The sequence below is a fragment of the Mesoplodon densirostris genome, chromosome 15, assembly GCF_025265405.1.
Source record: "Mesoplodon densirostris isolate mMesDen1 chromosome 15, mMesDen1 primary haplotype, whole genome shotgun sequence".
Taxonomy (NCBI): domain Eukaryota; kingdom Metazoa; phylum Chordata; class Mammalia; order Artiodactyla; family Ziphiidae; genus Mesoplodon; species Mesoplodon densirostris.
The window spans coordinates 3,646,656-3,668,893 of record NC_082675.1 but is presented as its reverse complement, the minus strand read 5'-3'; the positions used below and the strand labels follow the sequence as shown (position 1 = coordinate 3,668,893).

The 22,238-nt window shown below is 44.6% G+C and overlaps 1 protein-coding gene across 2 annotated transcripts in view; it reads left to right on the top strand.

The window, feature by feature from the left end:
* Positions 1–22,238, top strand: part of TMEM132C (transmembrane protein 132C) — a 375,340-nt gene that overhangs the window by 251,589 nt on the left and 101,513 nt on the right. The gene's annotated exons all lie outside the window — the stretch shown is intronic.

Genomic DNA, 22,238 nt, shown 5'->3' with positions numbered 1-22,238 from the left:
GGTAGCCTCTAATCTTTAGCCCGAGGGTCAGAAGCACAGGGGACAATGTGGACTTGAGATTGGCATCTGAAGGTGGGGACAGTCTCGTGGGACTGAGCCCTTGACCTGTGGGATCGGGCACGATCTCCAGGTAGGTAGTGTCAGAACTAAGATGAAGTGTAGGACACCCAGCTGGTGTCAGAGTGTTACTTGGTGGTGGTAGAAAAAGGACACACATCAGAATTGGTGTCAGAATCGTAAAGGATTAGACTCAGTCTTCAACGAGGAGGACTTTAAAGACAGGAGGTGACAGTCAGTGGCAATGATGCATAGGGATGGTATGTGAGAGTCTAGACAGACATTCTGGATTATTATTTAACATAATTGCTTTCTGTGTATAAAAGCAACACATACTCATTTTAGAATATTTGTGAAAACAACTATAAGAGGACAAAACTTAAACAATATATCAAGATCCCTTCTACCTAAGGATAACCCACTGCTAACATTGACTCATTTTCTTCCCATGTTTAATGCATAGATAACATCTGTGTATAGTAAATGTGTAGTAGATTCACTTATTTTACAAATTTGGTATCATAATATATATCCAGATTCTTAAGATAATTTCACTTATATTGATAACATCTTCCTTTGACATTAAATATTCCTCACAAATAGTTTAAGATTCCATCACAGAGATTTAACATTACATAAATAACCATATCCATAGTTTGGGCTATTTAATTTGTTTCCAAGTTTTATTTTCATAGATAATGCAGCAGCAAATGACCTTTCACGTGAATCTTTGTCCACTTCTCTTTTTGCTTGAGGTGGCTTCTTAGAATCAAACAGTTAGATTGTTTTTTAGGGCTCTTGATACAGTCTGTCAGTGTATTTTCCTGAAGGGATTAGCACTAAAGGAAGAAACATCCACTTTCATTACTGGATGTATTTTCTTAAGTGAGCACTTCAAACCTGCCCAGAAGAACTCTACAAATGCTCCACTGCATTTAGAAACACCCAGTTCTTTCGGGACTTCCCTTGTGGCACAGTGGTTAAGAACCTACCTGCCAATGCAGGGGACACGGGTTCGAGCCCTGGTCGGGAAGATCCCACATGCCGTGGGGCAACTAAGCCCGTGTGCCACAACTACTGAGCCTGCGCTCTAGAGCCCGCGAGCCACAACTACTGAGCCCTCGTGCCACAGCTACTGAAGCCTGCATGCCTAGAGCCCGTGCTCTGCCACAAGAGAAGCCACTGCAGTGAGAAGCCTGTGCACAGCAACGAAGACCCAACACAGCCAAAACTAACTAACTAAATAAATTTATAGAAACACCCAGTTCATTTATCTGTAAGACCCTTTCCTCAGTCCTGCCTTCCATGTGTAGCCAGCAAACACATCTGGTGTCCTAAACAGCTTCCTGGATCAAACACCAACCTTCACCATCATGACCCCGAGAAGGATTGTTAGTACATCTGAGGGGTGAGCATTGGGCGTTTCACCTTGTGAAAACGTGGCTAGAAAGAAATGTGTGCATGGGTCCCTTGCTCTAAGCACGAGATCAGAGGTCAAATTAAATCTCCTGAATCAAATGCACATAAAATCTAATTAACCCACAAGATTAGTGTTGATTATGCAAGTTAAAGGGAATGTGTTCATTAACAGGCAGTGGATTTGTGTGTGTAAATAGTTCTTTATGTCACAGTCAGAAGGAGTCTCAAAGTGAGGGAGATAAGCTTTGCTGTATGGGAGCAGGTTCTGAAGAGTCCTGGTGGTAACACTGTGTGTTCTGATCTCCTGGGAATTTGATGTTGGGACCAGGTGTGTTTGCTGAGATGGTAAACATCATGCGTGATTTTCCACTGTCAGCCGCGCTGGATGTCACAGTAGCGGGAACTGTGGTTTAAAATCAGCGTTTCCTTCCTTCTGAATTCTAGAGGTTTTTTTTACTGCTTTGAGTTAGACTGGCCACAAGCTGGGTGGTTGTGAGGGCCTGGAATTCCCTGCGTCCTCCCAGGTTTCTTAACATGATGTCTTAGAAGGTAATTGCTGCCTTTGCAGAAGAGCCGACATGTCAGGACTGGGGTCAGGGCTGTGCTGAAGCCATCCAGTGCCAGCTCGTGAGAGCTGATTGGATTGCTCGAATCTCCTCCCCAGTCTCTCATGCGGTGACTGGCAGTATTTACACCGTGGAAACTGGCAAACATCACAAACCAGGACTGTTTGCCATTGTTGGAAGGCCTGTTTACCAGCACACAGTGGGTGGGTGTTCCCGCTCACTCACTTCCTCATCTGGACTTTCAGAAAACATTGCTTGGTTCACGTACGTCTGAGGCGCTATACTTCATGCCAAGTCGATACCCACTGAGTCAGGTGCAGACCCTGTCTTCAAGGAAGCTAAAGTCTGTGGGACACGTAGAAACAGACTGACCACAGCTCAAATAAGGGCTTTCGAGGACATGGAAGTTGCAAACTTCACAGGGATGTGAGGGCTTAACTTCCCTCTGCCTGGAGAGCAAAGGCCAAGAGTACTTGTTATCTAGTGTTTTGTAACAAAACTCCCCAAAACTGAGACGTTTATTTATTTATTTATTTAAAGAGCATCATTTTTGAATTAATTAATTAATTTACTTACTTATTTAAAGAGCATCATTTTTTAAATTATTTATTTATTTATTTATTTATTTATTTATTTATTTATTTATTTATTTATTTATTTTCACTGCACCAGGTCTTAGTTGCAGCCTGCAGGATGTTTGTGGCAGCATGTGAACCCTCAGTTACGGCACGCGGGATCTAGCTCCCTGACCAGGGATCAAACCCGCCCGGGAGCCTGGAGTCTTACCCACTGGACCAGCAGGGAAGTCCCCAAAACTTAGACATTTAAAACAACACGTTTATTGTCTCATAGTTTCAGCGGGTTAGAGATCCAGGCACATCTTCTCTGGGTCCTCTTCTTGAGGGTATCTCACTAGGCTGCAATCAGGGTGTCAGCCAAGCTCAGTGGTTTCTCATCTGAAGGCTCAACTCGGGAAGGAACCGCTCCCAAGCTCACGAGCTTGTTGGCAAGATTCAGGTCCTCAAGGATTGCTGGACGGAGGGCCTCAGCGTCCTTCTCCTTGCCAGGCGTCCCTCTCTACCAGGACAAGCACGTGAGATAATCCAGGGAGAAAGAGAACACCAACAAACGGAAGTCATAGTATTTATAACCTAATCTCGCATGTGACATCCAACACATTTGCTATGTTCTACTCGTTAGATGTCTGGACCCCCATTCAAGGGGAGGTGATTACACAGGGCGGAGGGGTGAGGACCAGGAGGTGAGGATGACTGAGAGTCATCTCACACTGCCTACCTCACCTTGACTGCTCTTCAAGCTGGAGGGGGCTTCCTGTAGCTGTTGTCTCTGAACTCTCCCGGAAGGACAGGAAGAAAGAATTGAATATGTAGAAACAGAGAGTGATGCCGTTGCAGGCACAGGAGCAAGACGGCAAATGCTTAGATGTGTGAAATCAGGAGGACTTGTGCAGAGGAGGGTGAGTGATGGTCCTGGGCTGGAAGTGACACGACAGGGAGTTTCAGGGGTTAGTCTGGAAAGGTAGGCTGGGCCCTCTGATGGAGGGACGTGAATTACAGACCCATGGTTTAGACTGGCATTCCCTTCACTGTTGATCACCTATCCGAATCTTCCAGTCGACTTACCTTTTTTTATTTTACTGAAGCCAGCTGATGAAAAGGGAAATTTTATGGTTCTACCCATATTAGTGGTGTTCTTCGATGCTCCTAAAAGTGATGGCCCTGACTTATTTAAGCAGAAGAGGGATTTATCCAAAGGATATTGCCGGAAAGGTTGTAGAATCGGCTTGGAAAATGGACGACAGCAGGGGAATCTCAGCAATAGCCGGGAACTTGGCCAAAATCATATCTCTTCATGTACCACTCGGACCACTACTCACTTAAGAGTTTTCTTTAAATCACCTTTTTATTGCCCTGGCTTTTAAAAATTCCTCTTCGTTTTTAGTAATAATAACCTTGAAATTATACATTTAAGGTACTTTTATTATATGTACATTATAATAAGTACAAAACTATAAGAATTGTTTAAAATAATTTTCCTGGGTGACTAGAACAGGGACATAATTTATGCATAGTCTTATAATAGGAAATACAGCCAAAGAATCACCCGGTGTGGTGGTCACTGTACTGCTCAGGTTCCTCTTGAAACCCTTACACTGCTTCTGTGCACCTATGTGGGTGTATCAGTCAGCTAGAGCTGCTGTAACAAAATGCCACACACTGGATGGCTTATACAACACACATTTCTCTTTTCACCATTCTGGAGACCAGAAGTCCAAGATCAAGGTACCGTTAGCATTGCTTTCTGGTGAGACCTCTCTTCCTGGCCTTTTTGCTGTGTCCTTATATGGCCTACCCTCTGTGTGTCCATTCGGAAAGAGAGAGAGAGCTCAGGTGTTTCTTCCTCTTCTTATAGGGACACCAATCTGATCAGACTAGGACCCCACCCTTAGGACTCCATTTAGCCTTAATTGTATTTTTAAAGCCCTGTCGCTAAATACAGTCACACTGTGGGCTAGGGCTTTCACATATGATTTTGGCAGTCGGGGGACACAATTCTTTCCATAACAGTATCCTTGCTTTAAGATCCTGCACCTGCATCCTTCAGAGCAGTACCCGGGGCTTCTGGGGCCCTTTTGCCTACTCTTGAAGATTTCTGGAAAAGCCTGGGAGTTTTCATCTTCCTGGGGCAGCCCTTGCAAATGATGGATGAACGTGGAACATGAAAGCCCAGATCCCTCTCTGGGGCACATGACTGTGAATTGTAACTGATACCTGGAGCTTCCACAGGAGCAGAACAAGGCTGGGACTTTTTCTGAAATCATACCTTTTCCTTACATGAACTGTTTCCCTCTCCCTTACCAGTTTTTTCTGGAAGAACTTCCCTTATCCATCACTTACAAGTGAATCCTCATCTTAGGGTTTGCTTCTAACAAACCCAGCTTGAGATTCTCAGAAACATAAGGGCCCCTGCTTCCTTCCCTGGTGAAACAGCCTCTTCTGTGTACAATTGGGAGGGAGAAGACCATCCTTCAAGACAGCTGTTTCGATGGAGCACTTTCCCCCTGTAGCCCAGCACCTCTGAAAGATCCTGTGCACTCTGGTCCTGGAGCCACGTCTGTAAACCCTCAGATCCAGGATGAGACATTGCACCTGGTCCATACACACACCCAACTGTGCTGCATTTAGTTTCCACCCCACTAGAGTAATGTTTTAGCAGTCTGAGCATCTCGGCAACCACACAAAATCAACTCACAACCTACTAGATTGTGCTTCACCCTTCTGGGTTGTGAGGCCAAGGGAACAATTAATATCCTGTCCAAACCTCATGACTTTAAATGAATCAAGCACCAAGCAGATGCCTCTGTGGCAGCAGGCAAAGAAGATGAAAGGGTGTGGATGGCGTGTTTGAGCACAGGAGCACATTTTGTGGTCCCCTGAGTGTACGTTCCTTGGGGAACATCTTCTACTTGCTCTTTTCTCTCCTTTCCACCTTCTGAATCTTTTTCAAATCTGGGATCTGGGCTAGTCTGAGCATCTGGGGATCAAGAATTTCATAAAGCTTGGGAAGTGAGCCCAACATTGAGGGGAGGGCACAGCCTACTCAGGGCTCCCCTCGACCCCAGACTTGCACCTTTATCTAATCCACGCTTTCACCCTAAGCTTTCCCTGGGTCTTACTCTCCCAAGTTCATTCCTTTAGGAGAAACGCCCAAAATTAGGATTTTCTTTAAACTGTGGGCATTCTTTTTTTAATTTTTATTTTAGTTACTTATTTTTTTTGAAGTATAGTTGATTTACAATGTTGTGTTAATTTATTCTGTACAGCAAAGGGATTCAGTCATATATATATACATTCTTTTTCATATTCTTTTCCATTATGGTTTTTCACAGGTTATTAAATATAGTTCCCAGTGTTGTATAGTAGGACCTTGTTGTTTATCCATTCTCTGTAGAATAGCTTACATCTGCTGACCTCAACTTCCCAATCCATCCCTCCCCCACCACCCCCTTCCCTTTGGCAACCACAAGTCTGTTCTCTATGTCTGTGAATCTGTTTCCGTTTCACAGATAAGTTCATTGTGTCGTATTTTAGGGTCCACATATAAGTAATATCATATGGTATTTGTCTTTCTCTGTCTGACTTACTTCACTTAGCATGATAACCTCTAGGTCCATCCATGTTGCTGCAGATGGCATTGTTTCATTCTTTTTAATGGCTGTGTAGTGTTCCATTGTATATATGTACCACATCTCCTTTATCCATTCATCTGTTGATGGGCATTTAGATTGCTTCCATGTCTTGGCTCTTGTGAATGGTGCTGCTATGAACACAGGGGTGCATGTATCTTTTTGAATTACAGTGTTCTCATGGTATATGCCCAGGAGTGGGGTTGCTGGATCACATGGTAGCTCTATTTTTAGTTTTCTGAGGAACCTCCATACTGTTCTCCATAGTGGCTGCACCAACTTACATTCTCACCAACAGCGTAGAGGGTTCCCTGTTCTCCACACCCTCTCCAGTGTTTGTTATTTGTAGACTTTTTGATGATGGCCATTCTGAGCAGTGTGAGGTGACACCTCATTGCGGTTTTGATTTGCATTTCTCTGATGATTAGTGATGTTGAGCATCTTTTCATGTGCCTGTTGATGGGCATTCTTTGAAGTTAACAGGGAACTCCATGCTGGCGATGCAACCTCCATGGCTCTGAGCAAGACTGGCTCCCCCATGAGGGTCACTGCATGCCACCTGCAGGACTCCCGACCTGGCCACGCACACCTGTGCTGTTATCTCCTGATCGCCTGTATTTAAATGGGTTCACTTGTGCATTTTAAAAGTTCCATATTAGGTTTTATTTTTAAGACATTAGCATTTGGGGGGACCATATCTCTCTGGGGAAGCAAACATAGTATCTCAAATACAGAAACTTAAATAACAGTAATACTCTGTATGTTGCACAGTGCTTGACAACATACAAAATAATACTCTGTGTATTTCGTAGTTCCTGGCATTATACAAAATGCTTTGTGTATATTATTTCAGTAACTCTTCTCCATGGTTTCCTGAACTGAGAGTCACACTGTTGGGCAGATAAAGAAAAGAAATGAAGACATTCCGAGGCAGAAAGCATCCACCCAAATATTTGTGCAAATGCTTTTTTTTTACAATGTTTTCTTCTAAAATAAACTTCATGTCTATAAATACATAGGAAAAGCTCATATTCACTGCATGAATTAAAGGAGAGCATAAACAAATACAATTTAAATGAACAAATACTATTGATGGCTAGCTGGCTGGTGTTACCAGCAGAAGGCTCTGCACTTGACCTTGGGGTTAGAAAGGGATTAGCAAATACCCAGGAGGTGTTAAAGATACACTAGCCCCAAATGGAGACTTTCTTTTTTTTCCTCCTTATTTTTTCTTCCTTATCTTTTTATTAACCTTATTTTCTTCAATGCCCCTATGTCACCTTTATAATCATAAAAAATGTATTAAAAAACACATTTTAAACCCACATTCCATACCTTAGGTAGCTATTACCATTATTATACATATATATACTTTTATATAGTTGGGGTCAGCCTGTGATAGATCCCCCTTTGTAACTTAACATTGCCAAAGCCCTTTGCCTGCCCCAAACTTAGTTTGTTAATTAGCTGCCTAACAACTTATTAAGTAAAAAAACCTTAATTTATTTTGAGAGCCCCCTGTTGTAGGGCATCTCGGTGGCCTGTTCCTAACTTTTTCGTGTAAATAAATCAGCGGTGCACATTTCCATGGCTATATGGTCCCTCCACATCCCCCCTTCCTGGGAGACTGCAGAGGGTCTCGATGCTGCAGGTGAGATTTGCAGATCTACGTTACAGATGTGTGTGGTCAGCTGCAAGCTGAGAGGCTGCCCACACAGCAGAGCTCAAGCAGGGCATCCTCACAGGAGTCGGACCATTTCACCAGGGGCTGCAGGCACAAAGGAGCCAGACAGCTAGCCCTGCATTCCGGGAGAGGTAGGTGGAGAGCAGGACAGACTGCACCCACTTAGGGGGGACGCTGGAACCTTCCCAGGTGAGGATGCAGGCCCCGTGTTGTCCGATCTCTGGATTTTTTTAGAACAGCTGAAAATCCAGACTGTCCTAGAAAAATCTCCCGTTTTTAAACATTTGCTCAGATTTTTAAAATCACAGTCTAGATCAACCAAAAGGAATATTGTTCAGGAAAATAGTCCATCAGTGGATGAATCATGCAAAAGTGGCCGGTTTGAACTAGTTGCACATTCCACTTTGGGTAAAATCGTGCCTCTTTTCTTTAGGGGGTTCATTGCCTGTATCTTCAAAGCATCAAATCGGCAGCAAAATAGCCTTCCTGGGCCTAGACTGTGTGTCTCTTTTAGAGGGATTTATAACTGAGGCGAGGCCTTTCAGAGATTCAGCTCACCTTCATTGTCACCACATACCTATGACCCCTTCTAAACAGATCAAGTGTCATGACACTGCTGTGCTTCCAGCACCTGTTATAAACTCGCCTTGTTCCTCCTGTACCTTATCCGTGATCATCCTCGGCTTTCATCAGGCATCAGCCCTACCAGGAAACCTGCCTGGGACATGGTGTTCCCTCCTTCCCAGCTTCTAGTGTAGTGGTAGGTCAGCCAGCATCCTCCAGCCAGCCGGTCTAGACGGAAGACATCCTCTGGGTCCTTGCACTTCCGCAGAAAAACCAAATGGCACTCATCTCACTCTTCCCTCTGCTCAGGGGACAGCAGCCGCTGCCACGGCTCCCAAGCCCCTCAGTCAGTACGCTTAAGGGATGCTCTGTGGTGAAGGAGACGAAGTCAGTCAGGCAGGTCATAAAAGGAGAAGGGCTTTTCCAAAAGCGAAGACCATTGAACATGGAGAATAAGATGCCCATTAGTATTCATTTTAGCAGCCTCGATTGCAGACCTCATATTCCCAGCTCTACTCAGCTGTTTGTTTTCGGAGAGTTCTGGAACACGAGTGTGCTCAGAGCTGCCGAGTGTAAACAGTTTCAGCAGAGCTTCTGGGAATGATCCACGAAGATAATCTGCTGTTCCCTGAAGGAAATTGCCCAGACTGAGTTCTTTCTTTAAGAGCTATTTGAAGATGGCACAGAAAATCTGCTAGGCAAACACCCACGAATGAAAACCTCCCAATCAATGGGGTAAAGCGTGCATTTCAGGTCCCTAAAGGAAGAAGTCAAAAGCATCCCCACTCAGCCCACCCTAAACTCACAGCAGACTCATGTCAACATCTGCAGCAGAGAATTTATTGATATACATACTGTGTGTGTTCTCCATAAAATGTTTGTTTTCCTCCCACTTTCAGCTGTGACGAAGGTTAAATCCCTAGATGGTTGAGGTTATTGGTGTTTCCTGTGATTTATAGAAGCTAAACTCTCCCAACGGCATTTGCTGGAAGCCCCTGGGAGTGGAAGGAACAGGTAGAGGATAGGCTTTGAAGAAGCCTGAGGGAAGAAGAGATTTTCCTTGGAGACCCAAGAGCTGGTTCTGTCCTCAAAACTTGATCTGTTGTCTGAAATGGCCATTGGGTTTCTCCATTGCTTGGTGCTGTTTAAAAGTAGAGCATCAACCATAATTAAGTGAAGTTAAGTCAGACAGAAAAAGAGAAATATCATATGATACCACTTATATGTGGAATCTAGAACAATGATTCAGTGAATTTACAAAACAGAAATAGACTCACAGACATAAAAAACAAACTTAGGGTTACCAAAGGGGAAAGAGGGGGAAGGTAAATTCGGAATTTGGGATTAACAGATACACACTACTATAGATAAAATAGATGAACAACAAGGACTACTATATAGCACAGGGAAGTACACTCAATAGCTTGCAATAGCCTATAAGGGAAACGAATCAAAATAGAATATATATGTATATGTGTGTGTGTGTGTGTGTGTGTGTGTGTATATGTATGTGTGTGTGTGTGTGTATATATATATGTATATATATATATATATGTATGTATGTGTATGTATAACTGAATCACTTTGCTGAACACCTGGAACATTGTAAACCAACCATACTTCAATTTTTAAAAAATTTAATTAAAAAAAAGTAGAGCATCCATGGTTTATCATCCCATCGAGGCTGCCGACAATGAAGGCCATCAGTTCTCCAAGGGAAAGCGGCATACTTCCGCAGAGAAGGGATGGATGCTGGGGTCAAAACCAGTGCTTAGGACGAGGCACCTGGGAGAGCCTTCACGATGGTGGGTGCACTGGGCACACCATCACCATTCCCCCCAAACCCTACTGTGATATTCACATAATCAGTTTTCCGATGATGGCCCTGTGTACAAGAGGTTGTGTTTTCCAAGAATGTTCTCGATGGCTGTGTTGTCAACGTACCCATCTTGCCTGCTCTCTGGATCTCACTACTCTCCCATTAAGAGAAGGAGTCTTGGGGCTTCCCTGATGGCGCAGTGGTTGAGAGTCCGCCTGCTGATGCAGGGAACGCGGGTTCGTGCCCCAGTCCGGGAAGATCCCACGTGCCATGGAGCGGCTGGGCCCGTGAGCCATGGCCGCTGAGCCTGCGCGCCCGGAGCCTGTGCTCCGCAACGGGAGAGGCCACGGCAGTGAGAGGCCCGTGTACCGCAAAAAAAAAGAGAAGGAGTCTTTGTCTCCTCCCCTGGAAGCTGGGTAGACTTCAGTGATGGGCTGACGACCAGTGTGCAGCAGAGGTGATGCTAGGTGACTTTGAGAGCCAAGTCACCAAAGAGCCTGCAGGCAGCGTGTGTCAGCATTCTAATGCCCTGAGGCTGCCATGCTGTGAGAAAGCCCAGCTTTCCCTGTGGAAAGACCACAGGGAGATGCCCTGATCAAGGCAGAGGATGGTGTCTAGCCAGACACCCAGCCGAGCCCCTCCAGAATTCTTGATTCACATTAAAACGATCATTTTATGCCGCTGAGTTTGGAGGGCGATTTATGACAGCACAACAGGTAAACTGGGACACTGAGTACCCGAAGGGGTTGAATTACTTGCCAACCTCACACGGCTATTCAGGGCCATTTGAACCCTGTTCTGTCTGATTCTAAACACTGTCCTTGCTTCTCCCACCACAAGGAAGAGATTGCTAAATGAAGAGATGCTGAAAGGCTTGTCCTCTTACCCTGAAGGCCCTTTCCCAGCCTCATGTATAGCCTTTCATGGCCAGAATGACAAGTTTTCTGTTTTCTTCCTTCCACTGCAGCCCAACGTGTGGTCCCCAGCCCAAACTGATAATGTATAAAGTAAATACATCTCTCAGCATCTGTCCTGAAACAATTGATTGTATCACGTTCGTGAGTCCCCCAAGCTCTTTCCAGACCAGTAATTAACTGTAAGGGGAGGATGTGGGGCCAGTGCTGTGGCCACTGACAAGAGCAGGTGCACTTCAGAATTCCCGGTCCTGCTTCCAGTGCCCCCTCTGACTCAGAGGCATGGGTGAAGTTGTCCTCCTGAAGCTGTCCCTACACTACTGGTCCTCAGAGAGCAAACTGGGTACTAGACAGGGCTGTGGGGACAGTGCTGTAATACCTCAAGGCTCTATGTGTTATGTTCAGAATCCTCCAGCCACCACCAAGCTGCCATGAGACCCTGGTTTTATCCACATTGTCTGAATCCTTTAAATCGGGGGACCCTTGTTCAGATTGAGGGTCCTTCTCACATCTGACTGGTCTTCACCAGAGAGTGGCAAACAGCAGTGGAAATGAACTATTTCCCTTTTTTAAAAATGTAATGTTAATTTTTTTTCTTTCTGCACCGAAAGTAAAAGCTTTGCTCACGTGGTGTCTCTATTCCCAAGTATCCCATGAAGCAGTATGGCGCCATGAATAGTAAACGGCATAGCCTCTGTTGCCTGTGAGGCAACTCGGATTCAAGACTCAGCTCTTCTACTTGGAAGCTGTGCGGTTTTGTGTACATGAGTCCATCTCCTTGCGTCTTATCCGCAGGTGAGATGATGAATAACAGAAGTACCTTCATGGAGTACTCGTGAGAATTAAAGAAATTGGTTTATGTCAAGAGCCTATGTAGAGTGTTGGTTCTTGTATTTTCCATGGAGCAAAGCTTCTTTAAGTTCTTCCTGACTTTTTTACACAATGGCTCAGACTTCCTTGCATTGTAAGTGTGAAAGAGGCGCAGCCCTCTTTCCTGATGGTGGCAAATGTCAATCACTGAACCACACTGTCCTGCTGACTTGGACGTCAGCCCCAAGATCCTGGAAACTCGATTCTGCCCACCTTCCTCCTCGTCCCTCTGCTGAAACTCTGGGCTCACAATTCATGGAGTTTCAGTAGCTGGTTGGCTGTGGCCTTTGCTCTCACCCTCAGGGCAACCTGAACTTAGAACTTAGAAGGCTATTGCCCACAGCAGTAACCTGTGGGCACCTGTGGGTTGACTGTTCCTTGCTTGGACTATGTGTAAGCCAACCCCAAAGGTCTAAGGCTTGTTGTAGTTTGTCATTTTACTAAGGCACATTTTCCCCTTCTGCTTTTATTATTTTTTTACTCTTCATTTATTTTGGTGGGAGGCAGGGGGGTAGGTAATACATTCACACAGTTCCAAACGCAAAATGTAGACAAGCTGACATACCAGAATCTATATCTTCCTCCACTTACCCAGCCCCCTTCCCCAGAGGTCATCAGAGTTCATGCTTTATCACATCCCTTTCCAAAGATATATATTTTATACCTATGAAAACACACACACACACACACACACACACACACACACACACACACATATATTTCCTCCCCCACTTCAATTTTAAACAATGTTGCTTCTTTTTTGCCTAACAATATACCTTGTAATTTTTCCATATCAGTACATAAAGTTCTTTATTCACCTTTGTTTTTTAAAGCATCACTTATTATGATATATGGCATCATTTATCTGAACCAACACCCTATTATTAACTGGCCTTTAGGTTCTACCATCTTTGGCCTGGACTTTGCATAACCTTCTCCAAGCACCATCTTGAACTTCTGTGATTATTTCTGTGAAACAAATTGCAGAAGGGAGCTAGCCGAGAAAAGTGGTACAGGCTTTTGTGAATGTGATGGGTATTGACATGTTACATAGAAACCATATTGATTTACACCACCATCCACCCACACCCACACCCCGCTAACAAGCTCTTTGATCTCTTGATGCTTGGATTTTATTTCCTCTTGCATGACTGGGCTGGCAAGTAGCCTGAGAGTAGCACTCAAGGTGGGAATCATGGTATGGATTTTTAGGATGTTGCTGCCAATCCATCCTGGTAACTCCTGGGAAGTTCTGGAATGGCATCTGTGGCCCCGGGGTCTGCAGTGTTCCTAGAGCATCTCCCCTGGGTGTGCGGTGGATCTGCCATACAGACAGCTGCTATTTACAGACATGTGCGGCGTGTAGGCTGTACATTAGGTCTCTCTGAATTCTCACCTAATCTGAGCTCTCTGTTTGCTCCCCAGTCGCAGCCCCCATCCATTCTGCTCCAAATAGCCAGAGTTCTGTTTAAAACATAAATCAGATCATGGAAACTCTTATTGTTTTGGCCTTCCAGAGCTTCCCATCACACCCAGAATAAAATCCCAATGCTTCACCTTGACCTCCAAGGTCCTGGAGGTGATCTGGCCCCTGCCCACCTCCCTGGTCGTACGCTTTATGCTTCTGTCATCAGTCACCAATCTTCTTCCACCCTGGCCTCTGTGGCACCTGTAGCTCACGATCCAAGCTTGTTCCTGCCACAGGACCTTTGCATCTGCTATTTGCTCTGACCGGCCTCTTTGCATGACTGGATCATTCAGAGGTTTAGGTCTTAGTTCACCTGTCGTATCCTCAGAGAGGCAGTCTGTGACCACTCACACGGGTCACCAGTTTCATTTTCTTTCTAGAACTCACCAGTGTGAAATTACCTTGTTTGTTTACTATCTGTCTCTTCCCAAAAGTATGTAGACGCCATGAGGGAAGGAAGGGACTTGCCCATTCTTGGTGATTAGATCAGTTCCTGGCACAGAGCAGGGACGAAAATCCTTGCTGTGTGAATAAACACAGGAATGACCTTTGCAACAATATGTCGAGTTATCCTGTCTGCAGTTTACAGGTGAAGAGTTGGAATCAGAAGGTCCTTGTGTTCAGAGTATGAGGGATATTTGCTGAATGACTGAATAAATGAATGATTCTTGTTATGCTGTACTGACCCATTGTGCAGATGAAGGAGTAAGCCAAGAGAGTCCATATGAGCTGGGAGAACAGTGTCCCAGGAGCCAAGGATGGGACCCCCAAGGTTCTGGAAGAAGCATGAGAATGGAAACCAAACCCATCATGCTCCAGGCTCCCTCCCACCGTGAACCTACTCTGCCCTCTAGTTCTCATCCTGTCCCGTAGCTGTGACAAAGGAGGAGAAATCCTGCTCACCCACTAAGGGATTTATGAAGCAATTTATATATGCTGGCATGGTACTAAGCACTGCCAGACTTACAGACATTTCCCTAAGAGGTCATTCCAGCCGGCAAGAACTTCACAGCTTCACCCAAGCCTGAAACGTGCTAGTCATAAGGAAGAATAACACTACTTCATCTTGATATCTCATGCCAGGCTGCCACACGGGACTCGGAGACCTACAGGGAACAGGACAGCTCAGGCTGTGCCACCAAAACCTTGGGAACTAAGGAGTCTTCAAAGGTTGCATCCTGATGACCTGTTACACCCTCATGGGGGGGGGGGAACCTTCTAAGTATATCAGACTGATTGGAGGGTCTCAGAGTGAGAACCTGAATGTTTGTATTTGTATTCAAGAATCAAATGATCATCCTTCCAGCTACTGTATAGCACAGGAAACTGTATGCAATATCCTGTGATAAACCATGATGGAAAAGGATACCAAAAAAGAACGTCTATACACATATAACTGAGTCACTTCGCTATACAGCAGAGATTGGTACAACATTGTAAATCAACTACACTTCAATTAAGAAAAATAATAATTATCCTGCCAGTCACTGGGAATATGAGTGTTGATAAAACAGGTATGGACCCTGATCTCTTGGAATTCATTGTCCGTTTTGAAAGATGGAAAATAATTAAATAAACACAGCAAGAAATATTCCGTAGCAACACTGTAAATACCATGAAGAAGAGATGTGTGGTGTTGAAGAATTCGCAATAAGAGAGTGTATTACTTAGCGCACAGGTCCATAGCTCGTAAAAGGGACCTTGTTGAAGGCAGTGTAAATTAAAGGAAAAAGAAAACATTATCCTTCTGTTACATAAGTGTCTACAGTGGTTTGGTGCCTCTGCTCTGCCGTCAGAAGCCCAGGCTCCTTCGCTGGTGGCTGGGGTACCGCTATGGGCCGCCCTCGCCAACGTAATCCAAGATGGTGCACCGGCCTAGCCAAGGGGAGGGTGGAGAGGGGGAGGGCGTGGATGCCAGACCATGGAGAAGTGTTTTTGTCCTTATCTGAAGAACAATGAGAAGTCTTTAAAATATTTTAAGCAGGAAGGCGGCACAATCACATTTATGTAAACAATATTACTGGTAAACGTATAAGAAATAGATTGGGAGAAGGGGTCCAAGAAGACACAAGCATCCAGTTAGACTAGAATAATAGACCAAAATAAGGATGAGATGTCTGTTCTACCTTCCCACCACTGTCTTCTTATACACAGCTCCGCAAGACCACCACCTTCCATGTCGACTGGCACCAAGCCTTCTGAAAAATAGCCGAAATCCCTGAGTTGGTCAAAATACTTGAGATTTTTGTTTAGGAAAAGAAAAAAGAAGTATGGAAAAGAGGCAGTCAGCACAGAGAGATTATTCTTTTTTTATATAAATTTATTTATTTTATTTTTGGCTGCGTTGGGTCTTTGTTGTGGCGCACAGGCTTCTCATTGCGGCGGCTTCTCTTGTTGCAGAGCACAGGCTCTAGGCTTGTGGGCTTCAGTAGTTGTGGCTCATGGGCTCAGTAGTTGTGGCGCACGGGCTTAATTGCTCTGCAGCATGTGGGATCTTCCTGGACCAGGGATCAAACCCGTGTCCCCTGTATTGGCAGGCAGATTCTTACCCACTGCACCACCAGGGAAGCCCACACAGAGGTAATTCTAATAACTTTAAATTAGTCCTCCAGACCTCGCCCTACCTTCTCTTCTCCAAGACGTAGTGACAGCTTGTTCTGTAGGCTGTTCTCCATGCCTTTCCCGGGTAACCTAGTAACTTTTTTCTTTCCATTTTCCACATCACATTAATTCTTCATAAGTGGTCCTTAGGATTCCTTACTTGTTGTGCCTCAAGTGCAGTCTTTTCTCACCAGCGGTGTGTAAAGTAGGCCAGCTAAATGGCAAAGACACCTCATCCATCATGCCTTTAATTTTCCACCTTGGGAGGGAGCACTGAGTCCTAAGTTAAGGATAAAAGCAAGTCACCTTAATACATTACTGGCTCTTCAGCCGAGGATCTCACCCTTGCATTTCTGCACTGGGGCAGACAAAAGTAAGCCGCTCTCTAGAAATCACGAGGGTCACCATGTAGGTTTGCGTGGCTTTGAATAAAAGGGTCAGTTGGTGCAATACAGCCTCCCCTGTAAATCATAGATTTAGCAAAAAAGAAACTGGTTACTTTTTTATTTAAATGCTTGAGTTTGTGAGGCAGGTCCACTCTGCAAAGGCATCAGGGGCTCAGACTCCTGCCAGCTTGTTGCTCCATCACCCTAAGGTATGGCTGTGGTGGACAGAGTCCAAGATGGCTCCTCACCACCAGACATTCCAGCCCATGGGAAGGGACCAAGGGGGAGCAGGGGGCCTGCCTCTTCTGATTAAAGGCAGAACCCAGAAGTTGTACCTGTCACTTCCACTCCCATCCCATGGACAGAACAGACACACAGCCATACCTAGCTGCAAGGGAAGCTGGGAGGTGTCGTCTCGTATCCTAATTAGTCATTTGCCAAGCTAGAAGGGCATAATGGGATAAGGGGGGAGCTAGTATATTCTCTGACACTGTAGGAACCTGACAATGTGCAGAGCCTGCATATTGAAGGAAAACCAAGATGGAACCAGGAGAATGGGGAGAGTGGTCACTCTGAAGTAGAAGAACGTCCAATAATCAGACATCAGAGCCAAAGTCTTGGCAGCCCCTGGAGCCCAGGCTGGAGAGAGGTCCCCCAGACAGGACACAGAGAGCTCAGTTGCAGATGGAAGACCTGGGCAGAGTTTTCAAAACTGTTCAAGACACACGGGCAGGAACCAGGAGGGCACTGGAGAGCTGGCCAGCAACATGCAGAGCTGAATATTTAAAGCCACCTTTGCCTCAAGTAAGAACTTTTATTTGCTCCCTGTAATAATGACAATAATCCTATAAAAATCAGATACCCCTGTTTGCAGAGCAGCTGCTATGCACCATGCCATGTGCTCTCCGGAGCAAGGCTGCATGTGATGTGCCCGAATCCTGGCTCTGGGCAATCTTGGAAAATTATCTCTTTTGGTCTCAGATTTCTTGTCTGTAGAATGAGGATATCATAGGATTGTTTCAGGGATGAAAAACAATTTAATATGTAAACACTTAAAATTGTGCTTGTTACCTAATAAATGCTCGCTAAGTATTGCCTTTATGATAATTCTGATTTCTAGCAGCCTTGCTAAGGAGCAGGCTTCTTAAGTAGAGTTTCAGTCAACCCTGCATCATCCATTCTCTAGCAGCCCCTCACGCCAACATAAAATTCAAGTTAAAACACTGCTTCAGTGCCAAAGCAGCTTCAAGGCCATCCCTCCACCCCACAATGCCACAAGCTGACTACAAATGGTGGCCACCCCTAAGTTTCATCTACATAGAAATTCTGGTTCAGCCACTGATGACCTCTAATTCTTCCAATAACTCTGAGATGTGGATGTTACTAGTCCCATCTTATTAAAAAACAAAAAAAAAGGAAACAACGTAAGTATAGCAAAGTGGTTTGAGAGAGAAGGATCTGCAATTGGACATCAGCTCTGCCGCCTATTGCTGTGCAACATTGGGGAAGATACTTAACTTCTCTGAGCCTCGGTTTCCTTACTCTACAATGGAAGCCATATTTCCCACCTCAGTGATTGCCCTCAAGAGCAACTGAGTTGACATGTGTCAAATGCTTGACCCATCACGATAGCTGGTGTTGTTAAGAAAGTTTCTGAGATTTTGGTAGGCAGCTTCTGACGTGGTGCCCAAAGATTTCTCCTCCTGGTGTCCATGCCGTTACATATTCCTGTCCTCTTCAGGGTGGGCTAGACTGGTGACTTACTTTTAACCAGTATTGTGGGATGTCTAACTCACCCATGGTGATGGCGTGTCACTCCTGAGATTAGGTTACAGAGCTGTGCATGATGTACCTGGATCCTGGCTCTGGACAGTCTGGAAAAATTACTTGTGTATCATGAGCAGACTCTTTCCATTGACTTCTTGGCTTGCCTGTTGGCAAAGCCAACATGGTGGTCTCTAGCTAACAACCCAAGAAGAACTGAACCCCCCCAACAACGATGTGAGCCTGGAGGCAGATCATTTTCCCAGTCGAGCCTTCAGATAAGACCCCAGCCTTGCCCAGCACCTTGATTGCAGCTTCGTGAGAGACCCTGAAGGAGAGGCCTGAACTGAGCCTCTCCAGGACTCCTGACCCACAGAAACCTTGTGATCATAAATGTGTGTTGTTTTTAGCCACAAAGTTTTGGGGTTAAGTTATGGCACAGTAACAGATAACTCATACAGTGTCCTGACAGACGCTCTAGGGTTGCTCCTATAAACTTGTGGGATGAAAAATTATACTGAATAAGGATATATAAACATAAGACATAAAAGTTCCTCATGTCTTTTTGGAGCATTATAATTTGCAAAAGCATTTCAGTGGATATATTGAATTTGATCATCACAGCAAAACCTTGAGAGCTGGACAAAGGAATGAGTATTATCTTCATGTTACAGGTTAAGAAACTAAGACCCAAAGGCATTAGAAGCAATTAATTCAAAACCACCTAGCATCATATGGTATCACTTATATGTGGAATCTTAAAAAGAAAAGGGTACAAATGAACTTATCTACAAAACAGAAATAGAGTCACAGTTGCAGAAAACAAACTTGTGGTTACCAGGGGGTAAGGAGGGAGAGGGATGAATTGTGAGATTGGGGTTGACATATACCCACTACTATATATAAAATAGATAACTAATAAGGACATACTGAACTCTACTCAGTACTCTGTAATGGGCCTATATGGGAAAAGAATCTAAAAAAGAATGAATATATGTATATGTGTAACTGATTCACTTTGTTGTACACCTGTAACTAACACAGCATTATAAATCAAGCATACGCCAATAAAAATTAAAAAAAGAAAAACCACCTAGCAAGCTAAGAGGAACAACTGATATTCTACCTTTGAACCCTATGTGCTTTCCAAGAAGCTTACCACCTATTAGGCGAGCTTCCTCTTTGCAAAACCCAGAATTTGTATCTTTGGCCATAATTTGACTGACCTCTAAGACCTGGATGAAGGACAGTGATGGAATATAATCTAAATAGATAAACGTTTTAAAGAAATCAGTAGCCATCTCTGATCTTTCAGATTCCTCACATCCTAGGTTTTCAGAGTAAAAAGTCTGAAAAGATTGCATGAGCAAGAACAGAGAAAAATGATTGACCTTCTGTGTACCTAGTTCTGACAACCTGTATTGTTTGGGGGAAGTTTTCCTAAGAAAATTATTGACTTTGGGAACCTGAAAACATTGTTTCTTTACTCATTTTATTTACATGTGTTGGGTTAGTTAAACCATTTCCTGAAATTTTGAAATTTTTTTTTTAGCCCTGTATTGACTGCAACCATACCATAGAGGGAAATGATCAGGAACGTGAGTGTTTGCTTTTTGCCAATCTAGAGTATGTCAGGCTGAGATGATTCCTGAGAGTGAATGGGAGAGGGATGCTCTTTTTCCATGAGCTGCATCCCTGTGATCTCATCTTCCTTCAGACGAGCAATGGGTGAATACGTAGCCATATTCCCAGCTACCTTGCCACATCATGGAAGTCATATGGCGTGATGATTCAGAACTGGGGTTCAGAAATAGGACTGCCCGGGTTCCGATTCTTACACTTCAACACACTAACTGAACTTTGGCAAGTTACTGAACGTCTCTACGTCTGTGTTTCCTCATATGAAAAACAGGATGATAATAGCAGCATCTACCTCCTACAGTTGTTTGAGAATTCATTGAAAGAGCTTATAAAAGTGCTTTGCAAACATCAAGCATTATAGTTTTATTATGGGCATGGTCACAGGAGAGCAACTGGAAATTGAGGGGGAGGGGGAATAGTACCATATGGATACATCATTTTGAAGAGCAAATTCCATTTATCAACCCTTCAGAAGACATCCAGACCCACTTCCAAGCCTTCCCAGGACCCCTCAGGCATGGCTGGTCTTCTGAGACCCACAGATCAGAACATTATTATGCCTCTTTTGGGGAATGGTCCACCCAGACCCATCTTTATCAAAGGCAGGGATGGGAAGAATCCTAAGTTAAAAGAAGCAGGAGGACTTCCCTGGTGGCGCAGTGGTTGAGAGTCCGCCTGCTGATGCAGGGGACACAGGTTCGTGCCCCGGTCTGGGAAGATCCCACATGCCGCGGAGCGGCAGGGCCCATGAGCCATGGCCGCTGAGCCTGCGCGTCCGGAGCCTGTGCTCCGCAACGGGAGAGGCCACAACAGTGAGAGGCCTACGTACCGCAGAAAAAAAGAACAGGGCAGAGATTTTCATAACCAACAAGTGAAGAACAGAGGAAAGGCGGGTGGAAGGGAAAAAAATGAAAGCACAGTTTACATTTTCCACTTATACCATCAGCTTTTTATCAGCCAGGTGGCACCAAGACAGAGCCTGCGCTCGGCGGGGCTGGTAGAGAGAGTAGTAAAACCTGACAGGTAATTTGGTAAATCAAGTCAGTCAGCAAACATCTGTCGGGGATGATAATATTCAAGGGGTTTCATTGTTTTATGAAAACTTAGTTGCGCTGGGTTTGAATTAATTTTTCATTGTCTCCAGTTAAACAAGGACTGCTTACACAGCTGCTTCGAATAGAACCTTGATTACATTCCATCTTTTGCCAAAATCATGAAAGACAAAAAAAGTGAAATAAAATCAAAGACCCGCTTGAGATGTATTGAAGTCATTTCTGTCCTCCAAGCCCCTGGATTCTTTCTTTCTTCACCACATTCTCTCTTGATCAGTTCTGATGTTCTCTTATTATCAGCCTGTTAACATGAGAAGGGAAAAGGGAGATGCAGAATAAACTCTGTCCATATTAGGTAAAAATGTGAAAAAGCATGTAACCTGGAGTGGATGCAGCTGGGGTTATTTTCTCATGGTAAAGCCCCCTAGCACCAAAGAGGAGTGAAAAGGTAAAAATGCAAGGACTGAGAAGTAACGCACACACACACACCACCATAGTCACATTGAGAAAAGACGCAAGACCTGTTCTGAAGTTTCAATGGAGCACAGCCATTTGGGATATGCTTTCTGTTGTCAGTTTCCTTTACAAATAATTAGCAACACTTGAGTGCGTTCATGGGCCTTCACAAATCTTGTTGTGACATGCACGTCAGAAAAAACTGCTCTGATGAATGAGTCTTGGGTTAGACTTCCTTCCAGAATCTGGTTGGGTGTTTTTTTCTTCTTTTTCTAAGCATTCGCTGCCCTAAGGGATATGTTGCTGATGCCAGCAACAGAAACCAGACTTCGGTGGCCAAACAAAATAGTTTGAGGTTTTTTGCCCTTTGACACAACATGAGATTCGGAGTCTAGGGCTGGGGCTGGTGTAGTGGCTCCACAAAGCCACCAGGGACCCAGGCTCCTTTTCTCTTCCTGCTCAGCCATCTCTGGCAAGTGCCACCCTTTCTCATGTTCACAAAATGGCAGCTATACCTCCAGGCATCTTGTTTGTGTTCCAGGTGTGATGGATGGGGGAACATGTGTGGCAAAAGCGATAGGTGAAGGCTGGCCAGGTCTGTGTCTTTTGATCAGAAAAAAACAGCTTTCTTGTAAGCCAAGCTGGTAGCCATCTGTTTATAGCTCATGGCTCGATAGGACCCAGCCAGCCATCCCTAGCAGCAAGGAAGACTGAAGAGGTGAAGATTCTTACTTTGGGCACATCACAAGCTGAACAAATCAGGGTTCTGT